The 18,336-nt window shown below is 37.1% G+C and overlaps 1 protein-coding gene across 1 annotated transcript in view; it reads left to right on the forward strand.

Moving 5' to 3' along the window:
• Nucleotides 1–18,336, forward strand: part of LOC308188926 (uncharacterized protein C8orf34 homolog) — a 237,369-nt gene that overhangs the window by 170,328 nt on the left and 48,705 nt on the right. The gene's annotated exons all lie outside the window — the stretch shown is intronic.

Raw genomic sequence — 18,336 nt, forward strand, 5'->3', positions numbered from 1 at the left:
CTTGACACTAATGAAAAGTATAAAGTAGGTTTGCCCCCTTTTTTTTTAATTTTCTTTCTTTTCTTTTCTTTTCTTTTCTTTTCTTTTCTTTTCTTTTCTTCTTTTCTTTTCTCTTTTCTTTTCTTTTCTTTTCTTTTCTTTTCTTTTCTTTTCTTTTCTTTTCTTTTCTTTTCTTTTCTTTTCTTTTCTTTTCTTTTCTTTTCTTTTCTTTTCTTTTCTTTTCTTTTCTTTTCTTTTCTTTTCTTTTCTTTTCTTTTCTTTTCTTTTTTCTTTTCTTTTCTTTTCTTTTCTTTTCTTTTCTTTTCTTTTCTTTTCTTTTCTTTTCTTTTTTCTTTTCTTTTCTTTTCTTTTCTTTTCTTTTCTTTTCTTTTCTTTTCTTTTCTTTTCTTTTCTTTTCTTTTCTTTTCTTTTCTTTTCTTTTCTTTTCTTTTCTTTTCTTTTCTTTTCTTTTCTTTTCTTTTCTTTTCTTTTCTTTTCTTTTCTTTTCTTTTCTTTTCTTTTCTTTTCTTTTCTTTCTTTTCTTTCTTCCACTTGCTTCCATTATTAGCTTAAATTATGAAAATATTTAATCCCTGGGAAAAAATCTCATTGAGTTCAGTGGAACTGAGATTGCCCACAACATTTTGAGAAAGAAATTAGGATTTAGCAGCATCTTAACTCTAGAATTGCTTGCTATTAAGTGCTTATGACCACATAAGGCAGAGGGGCAGAGGGGCTTCATTAGGAATATGTCTTTTGTTTTGTGTTCGTGTTTTTTTGTTGTTGTTGTTTTGTTGTTTTGTTTTGTTTTGTTTTTTTGTAACATGTCCTGAAACTTAAGACAAGCTTTATGCTTGAAGACAATATAAATCCTGCTTCTGGTCTTCTGAGCACAAAAAACTTTTCAATTACAGATACAGTGTATACCATCAGCGCTCAGAATAATTAATAACTGGGCAAGTGTGAAATGTGTGCAAGTGTCACAAAGCGCAACAGGATGGGTGACATTGATAGTAGGGTGATGGCTGGACCAGATGATCTTGGAGGTCTTTTCCAACCTTAATGATTCTATGATTCTATGATTCTATGACTTTTGAGTGGTCCAGTTGTAAATGTTGTGAAGTCTTGAGCTCCTGAAATTTGGCTTTTCTTGGGACTCATTGTTTTTCTGGGACACTTTCTAAGCTGAAAGGTGGACAATAAAGGTGGACATGAAGATTATATCTTTTTTCTTTTTTTTTTCCTCATACTAAAGCATACAGAAAACCCTACTTTTTTTTTTTTTGTTGTTCTAGTTCTCACGATTTTGACATGATCTCATGATTTTTGTTTAAACATTTGTGGTTGGCACTACTCCCTGTAAAGTGTATGGAAGGCAGTCTTGGCTGATAATAGCACTCAGCCCAGCAACCACTGCTGACATTGTAGAGGAGAAGCAGCCACCTGGTACCCTGATGGCAAACAAGCTGGCAACAAAGCGTAACAGGGCAGCAGAACTCCAAGGAGGAACTGAGATGTGCTTAATAGGAAACAAGCAGCTGGTCTTAGGGGCTGGGGAAAATAAACAGCAGCTGGGAAGGCCATGCAAAAGGCAAGTGTGATAAACTTGTTTTCACCTTTGAGCTGTGGGAAGCCTTACTCATTTTCAGTTTGACCTTTTTGGCTTCAGGAAGCAGTTTCCATTTGTCAGTTGCTTATGGAATAAACTTTGCCTCCATGGTGCCTAATTGAATTGAGAGTCAGCTGTGTGAGTTCTTCTAGTTAATTCTTCTCTAGTTGTTTGGCAGGAGTATCAAGGTGGTGTTTTTGTTTTGTTTTGTGTGTGTGTTTTTTTTTTTAATTCTGCACCAGGCACTTCAAAGTCTTCACAAAAAGTTCAGTATAAGCTGTGTAGAAAAATGCTTCTCTCTAGCTGTATGAAACAGAGTAGGTACAATGCTCTTCAGAAAGATACTTCATGGGTCATTGCTGATGTTATTTAATTACAGCTTTTTGATGGAAAATGAGCCATGATAAATAGATATTTTTTTCCTAGCCATATGTTTACGTCTTAGTTTTTAAATGCATTTACTAATTCAATGATGTAAGGAAATTGTACTCTCAATAGTACTTTTTAATGAAAAAAATACAAACATTATATCTCAGTTTATGAAAATGCATGTAGCTTGTCTAATAAACAGCTGTCTTTCTTTCAAAAGCCAATTTATTTAGAAAGAAAAAAAAAAGGTTGTTATAGCCATATGAGATTCTGTTGCTTCTTTTTAAGAGCTTCACACCCTTGATACATTATCTGGATCATTAAAGCAACCTTACTGTATCTCTATTCATTCCAATAACACAATAATATTAATAGATTCCCTTCTCTACTGCTCATATCAAGTAACTTTATCATTTGGCATTCTTAACGGAATGACTTCTTGCTAGCCCAGTGTTTAGCTCTGAGATTTGTAGGTCTAGCTGAGGGAGAAATGGGGAAGAAATTTTCTTTTCAGAAGTTATTAAAATACAAACAATTTATCTGGAATATTATGCAGTGGAAGATTTCTCTGAGGAAATCCTTATCTTGAAAACTTAAGTAAAAATTTAAAACCATTTACACAGCAAGCAGCTGTACTGTTCACATACAGTATTAGCAAAAGCTTTTGGCCCTGTGGGAGTACGCTTCCTAAAAATGTGACTTTATTTGCAGCTTAGGTCTCTTTCTCCTGAGTCAGTAATCACAAAAGAGAGAGGGACATTTGTTTCCTGCTCCCTGGAGTATTGCTTCAGGTATGCCTACATTTCAGCTACAGAGATAACTAGCTGAAAGACGGGGAAATCCTATACTGCAACATTTAAACTCAGATATGTATGAACAAAATGAAAGCTAACGTGTTTATGTGACAATACTATTTCATTGCTCTGGCTGTATATGGCCATACTTTACATTTAACCAAATGATCTATTAATGTAAAATACAGAAAAGCTAACCATGAAATTATCATGCTTTGAGTAACTTTCTATGCCTAGCTCCAGACTACTTCCCACAAAAAGATGCCTAAAAATAGACATTTGGAGGCAGGTAGCCCTTCGTATGCTTACAGAAGTTTGGTTCCCCTTTGCTTGTGGCCCTTGACTCTGTTTGGATTAGGCAGTAGCTAGTTAGGCAATGAAGGTGCATTGCTTTGTAGATGTTTTTGTCCTTCACACTTTTAGCTGAAAGCACAAAAGCTTGGGGTCAATCTAGAAAAGTTAAAACAAACCACTGCTCTGACATTAGCTAACTTAATGGGATATTGGTGAAATGTTAGCCAGATTAATTTTAGTAATTTTTGTTACCAAATTTCTGGTTAAAAAAAGTCACATTGTTGTAAGTTAGAATTCTCAAACACGTGTCTGTTCTTTATAACTTTTGGTTGCACTTTTGTTTCCTAAGATAAAACTAAAACGTAACCAAATAGAACCTAGTTTTAAGGCATCATCAAGTGAAAACACTGTAGTGGATGTTAAGTTCAGTTCAATTAGCAAAGAATTCTAGTGGTGTTTTTACTTACACAAACAGAAGAAATGTATAAATTTGACCTTATTGAGAACTGTTATTTAACCTACAAAGTTCCATAAATATCTCTGTTCCTGGAAAATGGCAGTAATTTAATGACTAATTTATGATTAAGTCTTCTATTGTAGAATTTGACACAATCTCCAACTAATGTATCTTTTATTGTATGAACAGAATCTGCGTATTCAAGCTTCACGAGTTACTTGTGATTAATTATTGGCCAATTCTTGACAATGCTTCTCGTTTTGAAACAAGTGGGTAGAATTACTGAACAAATGTTTTCTGTAGATTCATGGACCATTTTCATGGATTCATTTGGGAGCATGGTAGGGATGGAATGTTGTTCTGAGTTGTGAGACAGAAGAAACCTTCTTTTTGCCCACCAAAGACAACTGTATTACAACACTAAGGAGACACCACAGGAGAGCAAACATAAGTCATTCCTCTTGTGACTTGACTGCTGAGCTACTGATCTAACCAGGGTCCTCCTCTTCCAGAAATGTGCACATATGTTTGACTACAGAGAGAGTGTAATAGGAAATGGATTTGGAAAGAGCCTCAAGATATCATTTAGTTGCTAATCTTGAGGCAGCATAACTCCAGCTAAACCATTTCTGACAGATGTTTGTCTACTCTGTTCTGAGAATGTCTGGAGATGGAGAATTCACATTCAGGCAACCCATGATGCTTCCTTATTCTTATCTTTAGAAAATCATGTATCCAAGAGCTTGTGCTTTTGTTTCACAGGACATGGTCTTCCCCCTTGAATGTATTCTTCACATTCTAATTGCTTTCGTCATGTTTCATCTTTGATAACATTGAGTTCAGATGCCAGCCAAAACAATGTAGTGAAATACTGGCATACATACATACATACATACATACATAAAATTTTTTTTATGATTTAAAATGTGGCCCAAATTTCACACAAGTGACATGGATACAGTTACTGAAGAAGCATTGCCACAGACCATGAGGGTTGTCAAACACTGACAACAGGACTTGTGCTCTGCAGGGTGCTTATGTTGCTGCTCTGAGAAGCCCTGCTTTTGCACTGGAAATCACACATGATGAAACAGCAAAGGGTCATTGAAACCTCCATGCTTCAGTCATTGTAGTTGTCTCCAAGAATTGCATGAGGAATTCATGAGTGAATTTCAAAAACTTGCCAAAATGCTCCCTGGGGCCTGATAAGTACCGTAATTCAAAATCTTTCCATAAGTGCCTCCAGAAATCATTCTGTTCCTATTGATGTGTGTAATCCAACACCTACACACCCACAACTCCAGGTTTAATAAAGTGTGGGGCCCTTTAGCTGAGATTCCAAAGCAACTATACTTCCTATCCCCCCAGGTGATGCTATGTTTCTGTGTCCAGAACACATTATCTGTTATTGACTTTTCATCTGGACACAGATCTTGCAGAATTTAAAATATTTTCCTATGAGTATGTGTTGAAAACATCTGATGGGCTTGCCTAGCGTATTGTGATACATAGGCCTTTTGGGAGAGACTGTAGCATCAACCTCATCCATAATTCTCTGTCTGCTCTACCCAAAAACAGTAAGCTATTTAAAAGACAGAGCTAAAGCTTTCAAGGTGAAAACATAGTCAAAACTCCAGATAGAGACGTATACTCACTGTTTCCCTGTAAAAGCAATTAATTCACAATGTGACAAATTAAACTTTATCTTCTGGCTCTTGTTCTATATGCTAAATGTTTGTAGAGAATAATACAATGTTCAAATTCTGAGGCACTGATTTTTTCAGCTTTCAGAACAAGTTTAACTCATTTAAGAAAAATAAATTTTGTAGCCTGTAGATTTTAAAGTATGAGATGATAAATTCAGGAATGTGGAAATTTTAATTCTTGTATCCACACAAAGTAACTGTGGTCAGAACGGTTTATATAGGACATGATCTAACTCAATGTAAAAAAAAAAATAAATACAGTATCTTTCTTTTCTCTGTTCCGCTGACAGGATAAGCTACCCTTCAACGACCCTTCATAATACTTTTAACATTAGTTATGTCCTTGATCATGATTCAGAAATCTGAAATCGATGACAAGTGTCATGCAATGTGGGCCTTATCTGTCGTATATCTGACAGCCTTATCTCTTGTAGAAGATATAATAAGAGATTACAAATAAGGAATAAGCTGTATAGAGAATATGGGATAGTGACATGAATTTTTGCTTGATTTCAACTTCTGATGAGGTCATGTGAAATATGCTTTTGGCTAAACTGCTTACCTGCCCCCTGATATTTTTCTGCTCTATGGTAAGTGTAGTTATAAAATGGTATATAAAGTGCATTGGTCTATTAGAATAGAGACGTCAAGATAAAATTTTATCCTCTACCTACTGATACAAAGAAAATGTTTCTATAAACCTTTGTGTAGATGTTATTCACTTCCATGACATAGTTTTTGCTATATCCATTCGAATGGTCTTCCATTAATTGTAACATTAATACATTCTAAGTTCAAAAAGCCAACTCCTTTTTGTTATGTGAAAAGCATCACCTCCAAACTGCCTTTCTGTCTTCTTTAGAATGGGTGTTGGATTCTCTGTTGGGCAAACTTGTCCTAGCAGAGTGTGGTCTCCCAGCAGTTTCATCCTCCTGGCATACTGAAGGATTATCCACATCCTTGTCATTGTTTACAACGGATTCTGCACTGTATAGTGAAGTTCCAGCTCTTGCTGTCCTTATGTTTTATGAGCTTGGAAGTCATCCAGTTTTCTTCTTGGATATTTATTAAATATCATATGAAAATTTTAATCATTCTTTCTGAAATATGTCTTCGGGGGATAGGAGAACTTTGACATAGATTAATTACAGGGCTACAATTTTTTCATTAGGAATATCTGTTCTCCTTCTTCCCACTGCCCCCTTGTTAAATGTTGTTTGAAGTACTTAATTGAGGTGGCAACTCTAAACCAAATTTAGTATTTTTGAGTATTTATGGGAGGCAACACTAGTTTTTCCTCCTAGTAATTACAATGTACCACTACCATGGGATTTTGGGGTGAATTAGAGTGATAACTGAGACAGAACTGAAACTTAAGTTGGCTCAATTTACAAAAGGTGCTTAGGAGCAAGGGGCATCTTCAGGTCATCCCCCTGCCACCTCCTGCTCCCAAATCTTTTAATATATTGCTTACTGAAGTGGAACACAGCTGTTTGTTTCTTTCAGCACGAGGGACAAGACTGCATGGATATATGTTTCACTGGTACCTTAGCAAGCGAGGAAATACTCTCCCTCCCCTCCTTGGGACATTTATTTCCAAGGGGAAGCTGAGATCCATTTTCCCAACTTTGCTTTTTGGTCTGAATGCAACTGTGACAGGCTGTTTATAAGAATGTTAAGATACTTCACATGTTTTAAGATTTGAACTACCATGCTCCTAATGCAGTGCAGACAGGAATAGTATGCTATTATTTTCCCTATTTGTTTCATGTTTAAGAATTTTGGGGAAAATATGGATCAAACTCACAAGATGTCAAAATAATTTTGTGCATCAGATGGTACTGATATGGAGATGCTTGAGTTCAGCTTGTTGATCAGGCTTGACTGACTGCCATACCTCCCACCCTTAAGAGTGCCACAGGCAGGTTGCTGATCATGCAATAGGTCTATGATTGCCTAATATATATATATATCATGGTAGAGTCCTATATTTTTCCTTCCATACATTTCCTCTCTTATAGAGCCTAATTGCTGATTTTGGTATGGTCATTGCCATAACATTGAGTCTCTTATCTCTTAAACAAAAAAGGGGATACCAGGCAATGCTGTTCTATAAGTTCTGAAGTGTGGATGCTGGGAAGGGACCTACGTGAACAATGTCTGTATAATGGCACAGTCTGAACTGGCTTTATGTTTAAATAAAAGTAGGTGAAGTAAAACACAGCTTTCCTTTTGAATAAGAAAAACTTATTTCCATTAAACTATTTGGGAATTTCAAGAATAAGATTGTGGCGATTTTATGAACAAAATACCGTTTACAAAACATGTTTTGACCTTTTCAAATGTCTTTTTTTTTTTTTTTTACACAATCAGATAAAATTATGGATTTGTTGAATTTTATTTACAGTGTTGTATTTCTTTAATTTTAACAAAAATACTTCAAAGAAATGTGAGTCTTTTTAGGAAAAATTTGCCTACTTGGTAGCATTCATCTTATGTTTGTTACTGTAGGTTTTCTATCTATCTGTCTGTCTGTCTGTCTATCTATCCATCTATCTATCTACCCATGTCTTTGCCATAGCACTGAATGAATGAAGCACATGTGAAACAAACTTCCTCTTTCAGCATATTGGACTTTATAGCATCTTTGCAATTCAATACTTTGATGATGATGTATTGTTTTTAGAGAAGCTGAATTTTATTATATGAAACACATTCATAAGATCTGTCAATAAAAAATCCCTCATTTATGGTTTTTGTGCCAACAATTGGCCTACATTTTAATTTCATACCCAATGATGTCATACGAATACTGCAGTGTTTTGTTTTATGGCCTTCATGTTTTTTCACTATTGGAGAAGTTTGATCACAGTTCAGTTAACTGTCAAATTTATTTTTTTCCTTAGCTAACTAACATTTAACACTCTCACAGGCTGCTGTGAAGTTTTACAGAGACTGTTCTTCAATACATTCTTCTTCAATGAAAAATAAGTAGTCTTGGTTTATATTTTAGTTTGTTAGGTTTAGTTTAGATTGTTTTAATAGGAAATCACATGCTTCTAGATAAGAGGAATTTTCTAGGCTTTCCTTGTTTGTTTGCTTCTTTTAATTACTCAGATGAATAGCATGTCATTTAGCCACACAGAATATGTAGCTGAGTGTCAGCTAACATTATGACAGTCTTCAAGGTAGTAACAGTTTTTGAAAGGTCCAGAGTGCCTTTAGGTACAGGCAACTGTGGGCATTTGCCAAGTGTACAAGACTGAAGGGCAGTGAAACCTGTCTCGAGCTCCACAGGGTTGTGTATTTTCCTTCCTTTCAGTGCTACAGATTCTTCAAGTTCCTCTCATCTAAAGCTGTTGTAATTGCTTTTATGCTATGCCTTTTTTTTTTCTTTTTTTTTTTTTTCTTTTTCCAAGTCTGTCTTCAGGGGGTGGCTTGTCACACTGAGCATTTCCTTTTGTGTGTTCACAGAGAAAGATCTGTGCATGTGTTGGGAAGCGAAGGGAGTTTGTCCATGCATGTTTCTCTGTGTACATATGGATATTTCTGTACATCTGTGTATTGTTGTCTTTTAGAACAAGTGGAACTAGGTGGGCATCTCTGTACACCGGGATGGGAGGTCTCCACATTGCTCACAGTGAACATCCAGGCTTGCCCAAGTTCGTGGTCATACATTTCTGAAGGGCCCGTACCACTACCCCTAGGCTACCCCACCACTGTGAAATGAAGCCCTTCTTGAGTAAGCAGATATCCTGGTTTTGTCTGAGATACAGTTAATTTTCTTTTCAGTGGCTGGTGTTTTGGATTTAGGGGAAAAATACTGTTGATAACACACCGATGTTTAGTGGCAGAGCAGTGCTTACACTGAGTTAAGGACTCTTCTGCTTCTCACACCACCCTGCCAGCGGGGAGGCTGGGGGCGCACTAGGAGCTGGGAGGGGGCACAGCCAGGACAGCTGGTCCAGTGACCAAAGGGATGTCCCATACTATATGGTGTCATGAGGAACAATAAAAGCTGGGGGGAACTGGCCAGGACAGGGGGAGCAGCTGCTGCTTGGGGACTGCCTGGGCAGTGGTGGGTGTTGAACAATTGCATTATGCGTCACTTGTTTTGTGTATTTGTATTCATAATTAATTATTAATATTTTTCCCCTTTTTTTGTCTTATTAAACTGTCTTTATATCAACCCATGAGTTTTACCTTCCTCCTCCACTCAAATTTTCTCCCCCCTCCCACTGTGGAGGTGCTTAGTTGCCTGCTGGATTAAACCACAACAGCAGCTTACTAGATAATTTGGGAAACAAGAGATCCTCAGTGAAATCCTTTGATGCCCCCCAAACTACTTTTGTCATAGTTCCCTTGCCCTGTTGACAGCACTTCTGTGTCCATCTGACACTGGTGTCCCAGGAGGGTGCCCTGTTACTGTCCAAACCTGAATGTTTCTGTTTTAGGTTTGAGAATAGGCTTAAATCCACAAGTGAGAGGCATTGTTCACACCCTTAAAATGATACCATTTAATGTTTTCTGTGCTGCTGCGAGGCAACTCTCTAGTTCTGGACAGGACTGTGAGAGGGCATTTAAAAATGCTTTCTGAAAACCATCTATCTGTGGGTGGTTAGATGCTGATGTGCTGAAATGCTATAGAAACTGCGTCACCCAGTCCCACAACTTGACTTGAAGACAATATTTGCCGTAATACAGTCTTGACCTGCAGAGCTTTCAAACCTGCCCTTTACTTTGTGCCTTCTGTACAAAGAGACATCAATTTTCTCTTTTGTGAGGGAGGGAGTAGTTATTCATATGGTGAGAGATCCTCTAACTTTACAGAATGAAGAAATCATTTTGTCAATCGCAGTGGAATGCAATATGTATGTCACAGAGAGGAAAAATACTCACCAGTATATTATACAGGATTCTAAATTTATTACATACTTTTAAATTTTTGTATTCTAAAAACTCGTTTTTGATATGATTTAAGATTCCTATAGTGAAATATTTGGAAATTAAAGCTTTTCTTATTACTTACATTGCCTTGAAGTTGAAATTGTTGATTTAATAAAATATTCCCTTTCTTTATATGTTGTTTTGAAGTTTTCTATTTCACAGAATAGCTTCGAGTGACTGGCATATGGGTATATTTCAGAAGAATGAGATTTAGATAGAGCTAATGTACAAGAAAAAATGTATAGATATGGTGATTAATCTACCACTATAAAATTTAATACTTTTTTTGTGTGTGTGAGGATTGGAAAATTAGTTTCTGAGCTGTAGCCCAGTGTAAAATCAAAACAAGTAGTGTCCTTTGACCCTTTTGGAAAGTGATTGTGTATTTCCAGTGATGACAGCCAACACCATTCTTTGATTTATAGCAGAGCAACTTTCATTTAATATTGACCATATGGCAATTTTCACCACCTACATTGTTCAAGACCTATGTCAGTAGCACACAAAACAGTGAACCTTATTCCCAGGCAACTCCTCTAAGACAGAGGATGCTGCATTGTGGCATATTGATTGATAGCGCAAAGCAGTGATAATTAGATCTCTCTGAATTCTTTATAAGTGGGATCTAGACGTTTGAAGCTTATTGCATTATTTTGACACTATTGAATTATCAAATATAGCAGCTTCTTTTCAAACTGTGTGTTTGAAATACCTGATGACAAAGAGGTGTCATGAAACAAGTTTACATAACATAACCCACAGTCTTATCTTAATTTATATTAATAGTTTTAATTTATACAAGAAATGGGTGGGGAGACTGGGGGAATGTTATTAGTGGGGATCCTTGACTCTATACCTCATGTCTTCAGATGGGAATGTCCCAGATCTTTTACAATAAAAAATTTCCTCCTTCTAATTTATCATTTTACAGCTGTAATTGCTGTGCTGCATGTTGGAACAAAACTGAAGGTAGGAACACTTAACCTAGAATTTGAAGAGGAAAGGTTTTGTTCTGATTTGTAGAAATACCATTGTTGTAATTCACTGAGGTCAGTAACTTTCCTGACATGTAGTATGTAGGGGGGTGTTGTTTTACAGGCGAAGGGAGGTCAGTTTGGTATCTGACTGTCCTGAAGTTATTTATACACTGGTTCCATGTGGCCCATTGAAAAGGAAAATTCTTTTTTCCATCTAATGATGTTCCTTCTAGACATGCCAGACATGTTGATGTAGGCACATGCTGCTCATGTATTTGTCCCTTTTATTGCAACTTTTTTTGCTCTGCCCTTCAGTTGACTCATTCAGGATTTTATTGAATACCTAAAGCTCTGTGAGGCTTTATAGTGTCTGGCTCTGAGAACTTCTCCAGTTTGACTACTTAATGGCCAGTATGCTCATCATCAGGCCATCAGGGCCTGTTCTGTTGATAGTGGATCTATGCCAGCTACTGCTGTGAACCTACCCCTTCACTTGTGCCAGACCTAATGTTTCCATGGCTGTGTGCTGACCAAGGCCATGACCTGAAAACTACCATTGGCTTTTGTCAATCCTCTTCAGACAGATCCTGATCCAGTGCTATTTGTATTTGAACCAGCTCCAGGTTTCCATAAACCTCAGTCCCGTCTTGGATCCAAGCTCTAAAAGTCATGAATGCATTGTAGGTAATGAAATTGAAGTGGAAGGGTGGCAGGGAGAAAAGCCAATGTAAACAAATAGTACATATAAATAAACAGTAAAACCAAATGTGGACAAAATGGTCAGTACACATTCTTTAAGATTGCAAGTTGTCATCTGGTCACAGCTCCTTTTGAAATCCATTATGAACTCCCATTAACTGTACTGGGAGTTCTGTCAGGTGATTTCTGATCTCATAATTGCTTCCATAATGGAAAATAGAATTAAGTGATAAGAGAGAGAGCTCAAAACACATTTACTGTATCTGCGGTGATAATGGATTGCAGTCATGATAGAATTGGAGGAAAAATAAGTTCTGGGAAGGACATGAGTGGTTATTTTTGTAGTCAAGGAGAAGGAAAATAAACCAACCTGATGGAAAAAAAATATGCATATTCAACTCCTTCTACCTCAAGAATGCTAGTAACGATTGTCTGTGTACTTCTTTGGTCTCAGTAAGACTCAGGTTCCTTTTCAGACATTCAGTTGCTCACAGGTCCTGTACACTGAACTGTCTATTGATGTAAACAAAAAGGGCTGGCATTTGGTTTTGAGTAAGTATCCTTTACAATGGGTCTTATCAAAATTTACTGAATGTCTCTACCAGATGTCACAGAAGGAATTCACTAATGACTGTTAGGTCAACTGAGCAGCACCTCCCTGGACTCCTGCTCCTCATCTCTCCGGAACATTTATGTGTTTAGCTTCCATGAATTAATCCAATTGGTGATTTATTTGTTTATTTATTTCCCTCTTTTTCTTCTTTTTCTCCTTTTTTTTTTTTTTAGCTCAGTTAGGTACTTTTTTTAGATACATCCCATTGGTTGTATATTCATTTCAGCCACATACAATCATAATGGTTTGCTCTAATATTATCTGTAATTGTATACCTTTATTAATTTTATAAGGATGAAGCACCTTCATTAAAAGAATCTCAGTCCTGTCAGAGAGTTGTCAATATCTTTATGCTCCTAAATATATGACTTGTAAAAGCGTACTTTTTAAAGTGTTATTTATGTTTTGTTTCATATTAATGTAGGTGTAAAAAATTTTTAAGGCATTCTGCCTACATTTACAAATAAGTAATAATTTCTTCTTGGAAAAAGAATCTTAAACTCTATACAATTAAATAGGAAATTTTTTATTAGGCCAAATTATGCCTGTATAAATGTAACATATACTGACTTCTTCTGTGCTAAACACCAGTGTTTACTGGCTGCAGAAAGACACAATACCATGATGAAAATTAAGGTTTTATTTATTTATTTATTTATTTATTTATTTATTTATTTTTATTTTTTATTCCGAGTTCTTTGCAATCATCTATCCTCTACAATCAGATAGGGCCACTTTTTACTGCCCTTGGTGGAATTGACTGATTAGAGAAATACAATTCTTAGATTGAAGTGATGAGAAAGAAAACTATGGGCTGTAAACCAACATCACTAAAACTTTAGGAGTTTCGATACTGGTTTTCCAGCAGTGGGATTTCATATCTTTTGTTTTCAGATTTCATTATTGATCTGGGACTAAATAAAAAGAGAGTGACTTCTCTTTTATGTCAAGAATGTTTATCACAAAATCACCTCACAAAAGGGAGAAGAAACTACTAAAACCATTATTAACAATCATTACACTTTTTATTGCATATACTCCTTAAAATATAATAATTGTCTTTGGGCAATTAAAGTGATACCTAGAGCATGCTGGTACCTCTTTTTTAAAAGATTAGGAAGTCTAGATCTTGTTTACTTAAAAAAATCTTTATGTTGAACACATGAAGTTGGAAATAATGTTTGTTTCACTGAAGTTATAGAGACTTTCCAAAATTGTTTGACCCTTTATCCAGAAAGGAAGAGAGGTTACTTTACCTAGTTGCCAATCAGCTGAATATTTTAGTTTGCTTAGCTGTAAAACCATTCAGTGCATTGAAAGATTAGCTAAAAGCATCTGGAAGTTCTCCAGGCCTTTTTTTAAAAAAAACAATTTCACCTATTTTTAATAAATTTTAGCATGGCACTGTCTTCTTTACAATTAATGAGCAGGAAAAGCAGCTATTTCTGTTTGCACTTCTCTGATATGAAAGAGTCCCTGAACTACTTCTGCCATCAGTTTGCTTTTACCAGTGGAAGTTGTAAATAAGAAATTTTCCAAGTGACTTAGTAGAGGGCTGGGTAGTGTTAAATGAAGTGGACTTCTCCATAGTCTATCAGTTCTCAAGATGGTAGAACAGGAAATAACTGTTGCCAGAATTAATCCCTAATATACTGTCTGTCTGTGGTGGAAAGGATGTAAAAAATATATGAGAAGGTGTAAATTAGGTCATTTTTTGAGTCATTTCTGACTCAAAAAGGATCAGAAACTCTCCTTGTGTTTTGCAGCATCATTTTCAAACTGATGCATCTGTGAGCATCTGGACAGAGCACAAGTGTAAATAAATCGTGGTAGAGTAGTTGTCTCACAGAGCTGATTGCGACTGGTCAGAGCACAAGTAACAACGAGTCTCTAACTTAGACCTGGTATCTCTTACCACTTCTCTTTTGAAGATGTAAAAGGTTGGTGGAATGGCGCATTGTGAGATATGGTGAAGTGAGGAGTGCTTGTACGTGAAGGTAAAAATACTTTTTTAAACTGTCCTGAAATTGCCATGATACCTTCTTCTCTCCTGTTATGATACCTCTCTTAGTATCTTGTGATAGCCCCGCTTCATCAGTCTCTTTCCTGTTGCAGGAAGTCCCAACCACAATGAAGGCTTTAGGAAAAGCTTTGATTTATTTTATTCTGGTTTCTGCTCATCATACTTTGCACACAGATGTTGATGTTTCACAGTTTGGTACTTTTAAAATGATGCATATTAAAACACAATACTTAAGTGCATTTCTCCAGTGCGTTTTCTCCACCATCCCTACAGAGTGGAGGAGTGAGCAAACAGTTGTGTGGTACTTAGCTGCCTGCCGGGTTAAACCACAACAGGCCCTGCCCCAGTGTCAACAAATACACTCAAAACATACTTTTCTTGTATGTAAAAGCACTGAGAGCACTGTGTGCCTTGTGGGAAATGTTTTGAAGTAATCCTTGAGGAGATGTAAACTCATTTCCCAGAATGATGCTTAAAAATAGATGCGTTGGATGAGTAAGAGGTGTCTTGACTCACACGAAAGCCACAGATTAACCCTTTTCCTCATTCTCCACTCATGTTGACATTCCTGCCTCTCAGATGTGTTTTTTCACAAGTCTGTCAGATGAACATGCTGAGCACTTCTGATTTACAGGACACACCATAGCTACAGGATCTCAGCCCAAGGCCAAGGATCTTAAATCTAAGTGGCACTGTTTATGTGCTTGGGAAGAACAGAGCTGGAAATTAGTGAAAAAATTGCAGTTTGGTTAGTCTTTTCCTGTTAGTGTATCTTCCCTGCGTCTAAGTGCCTTCATCTGAAGTAAACTGGCAATCAGGAAGACTGGACCCTTGCTTTATCTACCAGTGGGCTGTGCCTCCATATGAAGCCCACGTGCAAGAGGCTGGGGATACTGCTGACAGACCCATGCTGTGGTCTGTGATTCTCACTCAATCATAAAAAGTATTCAATGCAGTCAGCGTATTGTCTTTTTAGTCACTTACTGCTTATTGTTAATATCTGTTTATTATCCAGTTATCTGAGTAAGTGACTGGCAGTATATTTTTGAAAGACATACATAGTTTGCATAGCTGTGTAATCAGCTCTTGGTTTTGTAACAAATGGTATGAAGGAAGTGAGGGAGGAGGAAAAGACGCATGGAACAAGGACTCCTGTCATACAAATAAAATATGGGCCTGGTATAGTTTCAGCCACAAGCTTTCCGTAGGATTCTCCTGCTATTACAAGAATCAAATGTGACATTTCTTGACAGTCACTTTGGGTTGAGATTAAAAATTCTTGCAGCAGTACTCACTGAAGTATTGCAGCCCACTCACAATAGGTTTGCTGTTGTTAATGTACTTCCAGTTTTTTACAATTTTGTTGCAATTTGTAGTGGTTGCAGGGTGAGCTGGATTGGAAGTGAAGATTTTTTTTTTTCCAGGTAAAAAATAGTAAATAGTGGTTTTGTTAGCTTTGTTAGCTTTTTTTTTTTTTTTTTTTCACACTGATCCGATTCGTGGTACAGTTCTGGAAGTAGCCATGCTAATGCAGTGCAAGGATTGAAGAGTATACATCCAGCCTCCACATCCGACTGCTCAGACGATGGGCTTAATGATTGTTCCATAGAAAAGGAGCAAACTGAAGGGATAACAAATTGTGACACGAAGAGAAGAGTGATTATTCATCCTGGGAAACTGCCAAGGCTGGTTTGTCTTTGGTTACCAGTACCATTGTACATGATCATGCTGGTAACCAGGCACACCATGATAAGGCAGTGAGATATCTTGGATAAAGCAACAGGGTTTTCTTGTCAGAGGTGTGTTTGAAGAATGACTCTTGATCAAATTTCACTTAAATTTTTCTCATAGTAACTGAGAATTTAACTGTACTTAAAGACATAGCCTTTTTGCTGCCCATTAATACAGCACCTAACTCTGGTTTTAACTGGTGTACAACATTAGAAAATCATTTCATATTGAAGTCTATCTGTGTTTTTTATATCCCCCACAGTATATTCCACATATTTATATTTTTATTAGAAAATGTTTGGCTTTTGATGGCTGATAATAAAAGCAGAATCAAATGAAATATGGAATGTGTTTTGGCTGCAATAATAATTCAGGTGGAAGCCCAGTTGGTTTTAGAGTTGTAACCCATTCTACTCTCATCCAATGGTACCCTTCTCTACCAATGGAAAAAAACCTCTTTTGGATTTGTGCATTTGTAGATAGCATATACAAATGATTTTATTTTATTTATTTTTTATAAACATGACAGATTTGAACATTTCAATACTAAGAGTAATAACAAAGTGATAACAAATAACAAAGTTTTATCTTAATCTTCTACTTGAATTAAATGGGAATGTTAAAATGCTGAATTAAGTTCCACCATGGTTAGATTTTAAGCTTTTTTTTTTTTTTTTTTTGTATGCATTTAAAAAAATCTGACAGGTCAAATCAGCTGATACCATATGTGCTGCTGGCTCAGCCAGTGCTATCTTATTCCAAGAGGATAACCGTTAGATGAATGTCATGAGATTTAAAGAATGCAGAAGAGTTCCTGTCTTCAGCATTTTTGACTGCCTGATTTTGAGGGCTCCCTCCCTTTGGTTACAAAGGTCTTTAGAGCATAAAACAGGATAATCCCAAACTAAACTTAAACCATATTTTTGTAAGGTAACTGAAGGATGAGCCTTGCAATCTTTTTGCAGTATACCTCCAGTTACATTAAGTCTGCTTCAGCAGTGAGAAATCAGTCCATTCAAATGTCAAAATTTGAAAGTATTTGTAATCTAAATCAGATCTATTTTCAAATGTACCTTTCCATTCACAGTCTAAATATATAATATACTGACAGTGACAACCATCTTCACAGCAAGGCACTTGTACTTTCTGATTTGATTTTCACAGAATTACAGAATCATAGAATGGTTTGGATTGGAAAGGACCTTAAAGATCATCCAGTTCCACCTCTCCTGCCATTAGCAGGGACACCTCCTGCTAGATCAGGTTGCCCAGGGCCCCGTTCCACCTGGCCTTGAACATCTCCAGGGCTGGGGCATCCACAGCTTCTCTGGGCAACCTGTGCCAGGGCCTCACCACTCTCTGAGTGAAAAATTTCTTCCTAACATCTAATCTAGTTTAGTTTAAAACCATCTAAACTAACCTTTTAGTTTAAAACCATTACCCCTTGTCCTACCACTATCTGCCCATGTGAAAATCATTATCTATCTTTATTGTAAGCCCACTTTAAGTACTGAAAGGCCACAATGAGGTCTCTCCGGACCCTTCTCTTCTCCTGGTTGAACATTCCCAGCTCTCACAGCCTTTCTTCATAGGAGAGGTGCTCCAGATCTCTGATCATCTTTGTGGCTACTCTAACAGGCCCACATACTTCTTGTGCTGGGGGCTCCAGACCTGGATACAGCACTCCAAGTGGGGCTTCACAAGGGCTGTGTAGAGGGGCACAATCCCCTCCCTCACCCTGCTGGCCACTCCTCTGTTGATGCAGCCCAGGACACAGTTGGCCTTCTGGGCTGCAAGCACACGCTGTTGGCTCATGTCAAGTTTTTTTTCCACCAGAACCCCCAAGTCATTCTCCACAGGGCTGCTCTCAGTGAATTTTTCTCCCAGTCTGTACTCATGTCTGGGATTGCCCCAACACAGGTGCAACACCTTGCACTTGGACTTGTTGAACCTCATTAGGTTCATATGGGCCCACTTCTCAAGCTTGCCCAGGTCCCTTTGGATGGCATCCCTTCCTTCTGTTGTGTTGACTGTGCCACCCAGCTTGGTGTCATCTGCCATCTGCTGACAGTGCACTCAATCTCACTATGTCATTGTTAAAGATTTTAAACAGCACTAGTCCTAAGATGGACCCCTGA

This window comes from Anser brachyrhynchus (assembly GCF_964034855.1).
Source record: "Anser brachyrhynchus genome assembly, chromosome: 2".
Lineage (NCBI taxonomy): Eukaryota > Metazoa > Chordata > Aves > Anseriformes > Anatidae > Anser > Anser brachyrhynchus.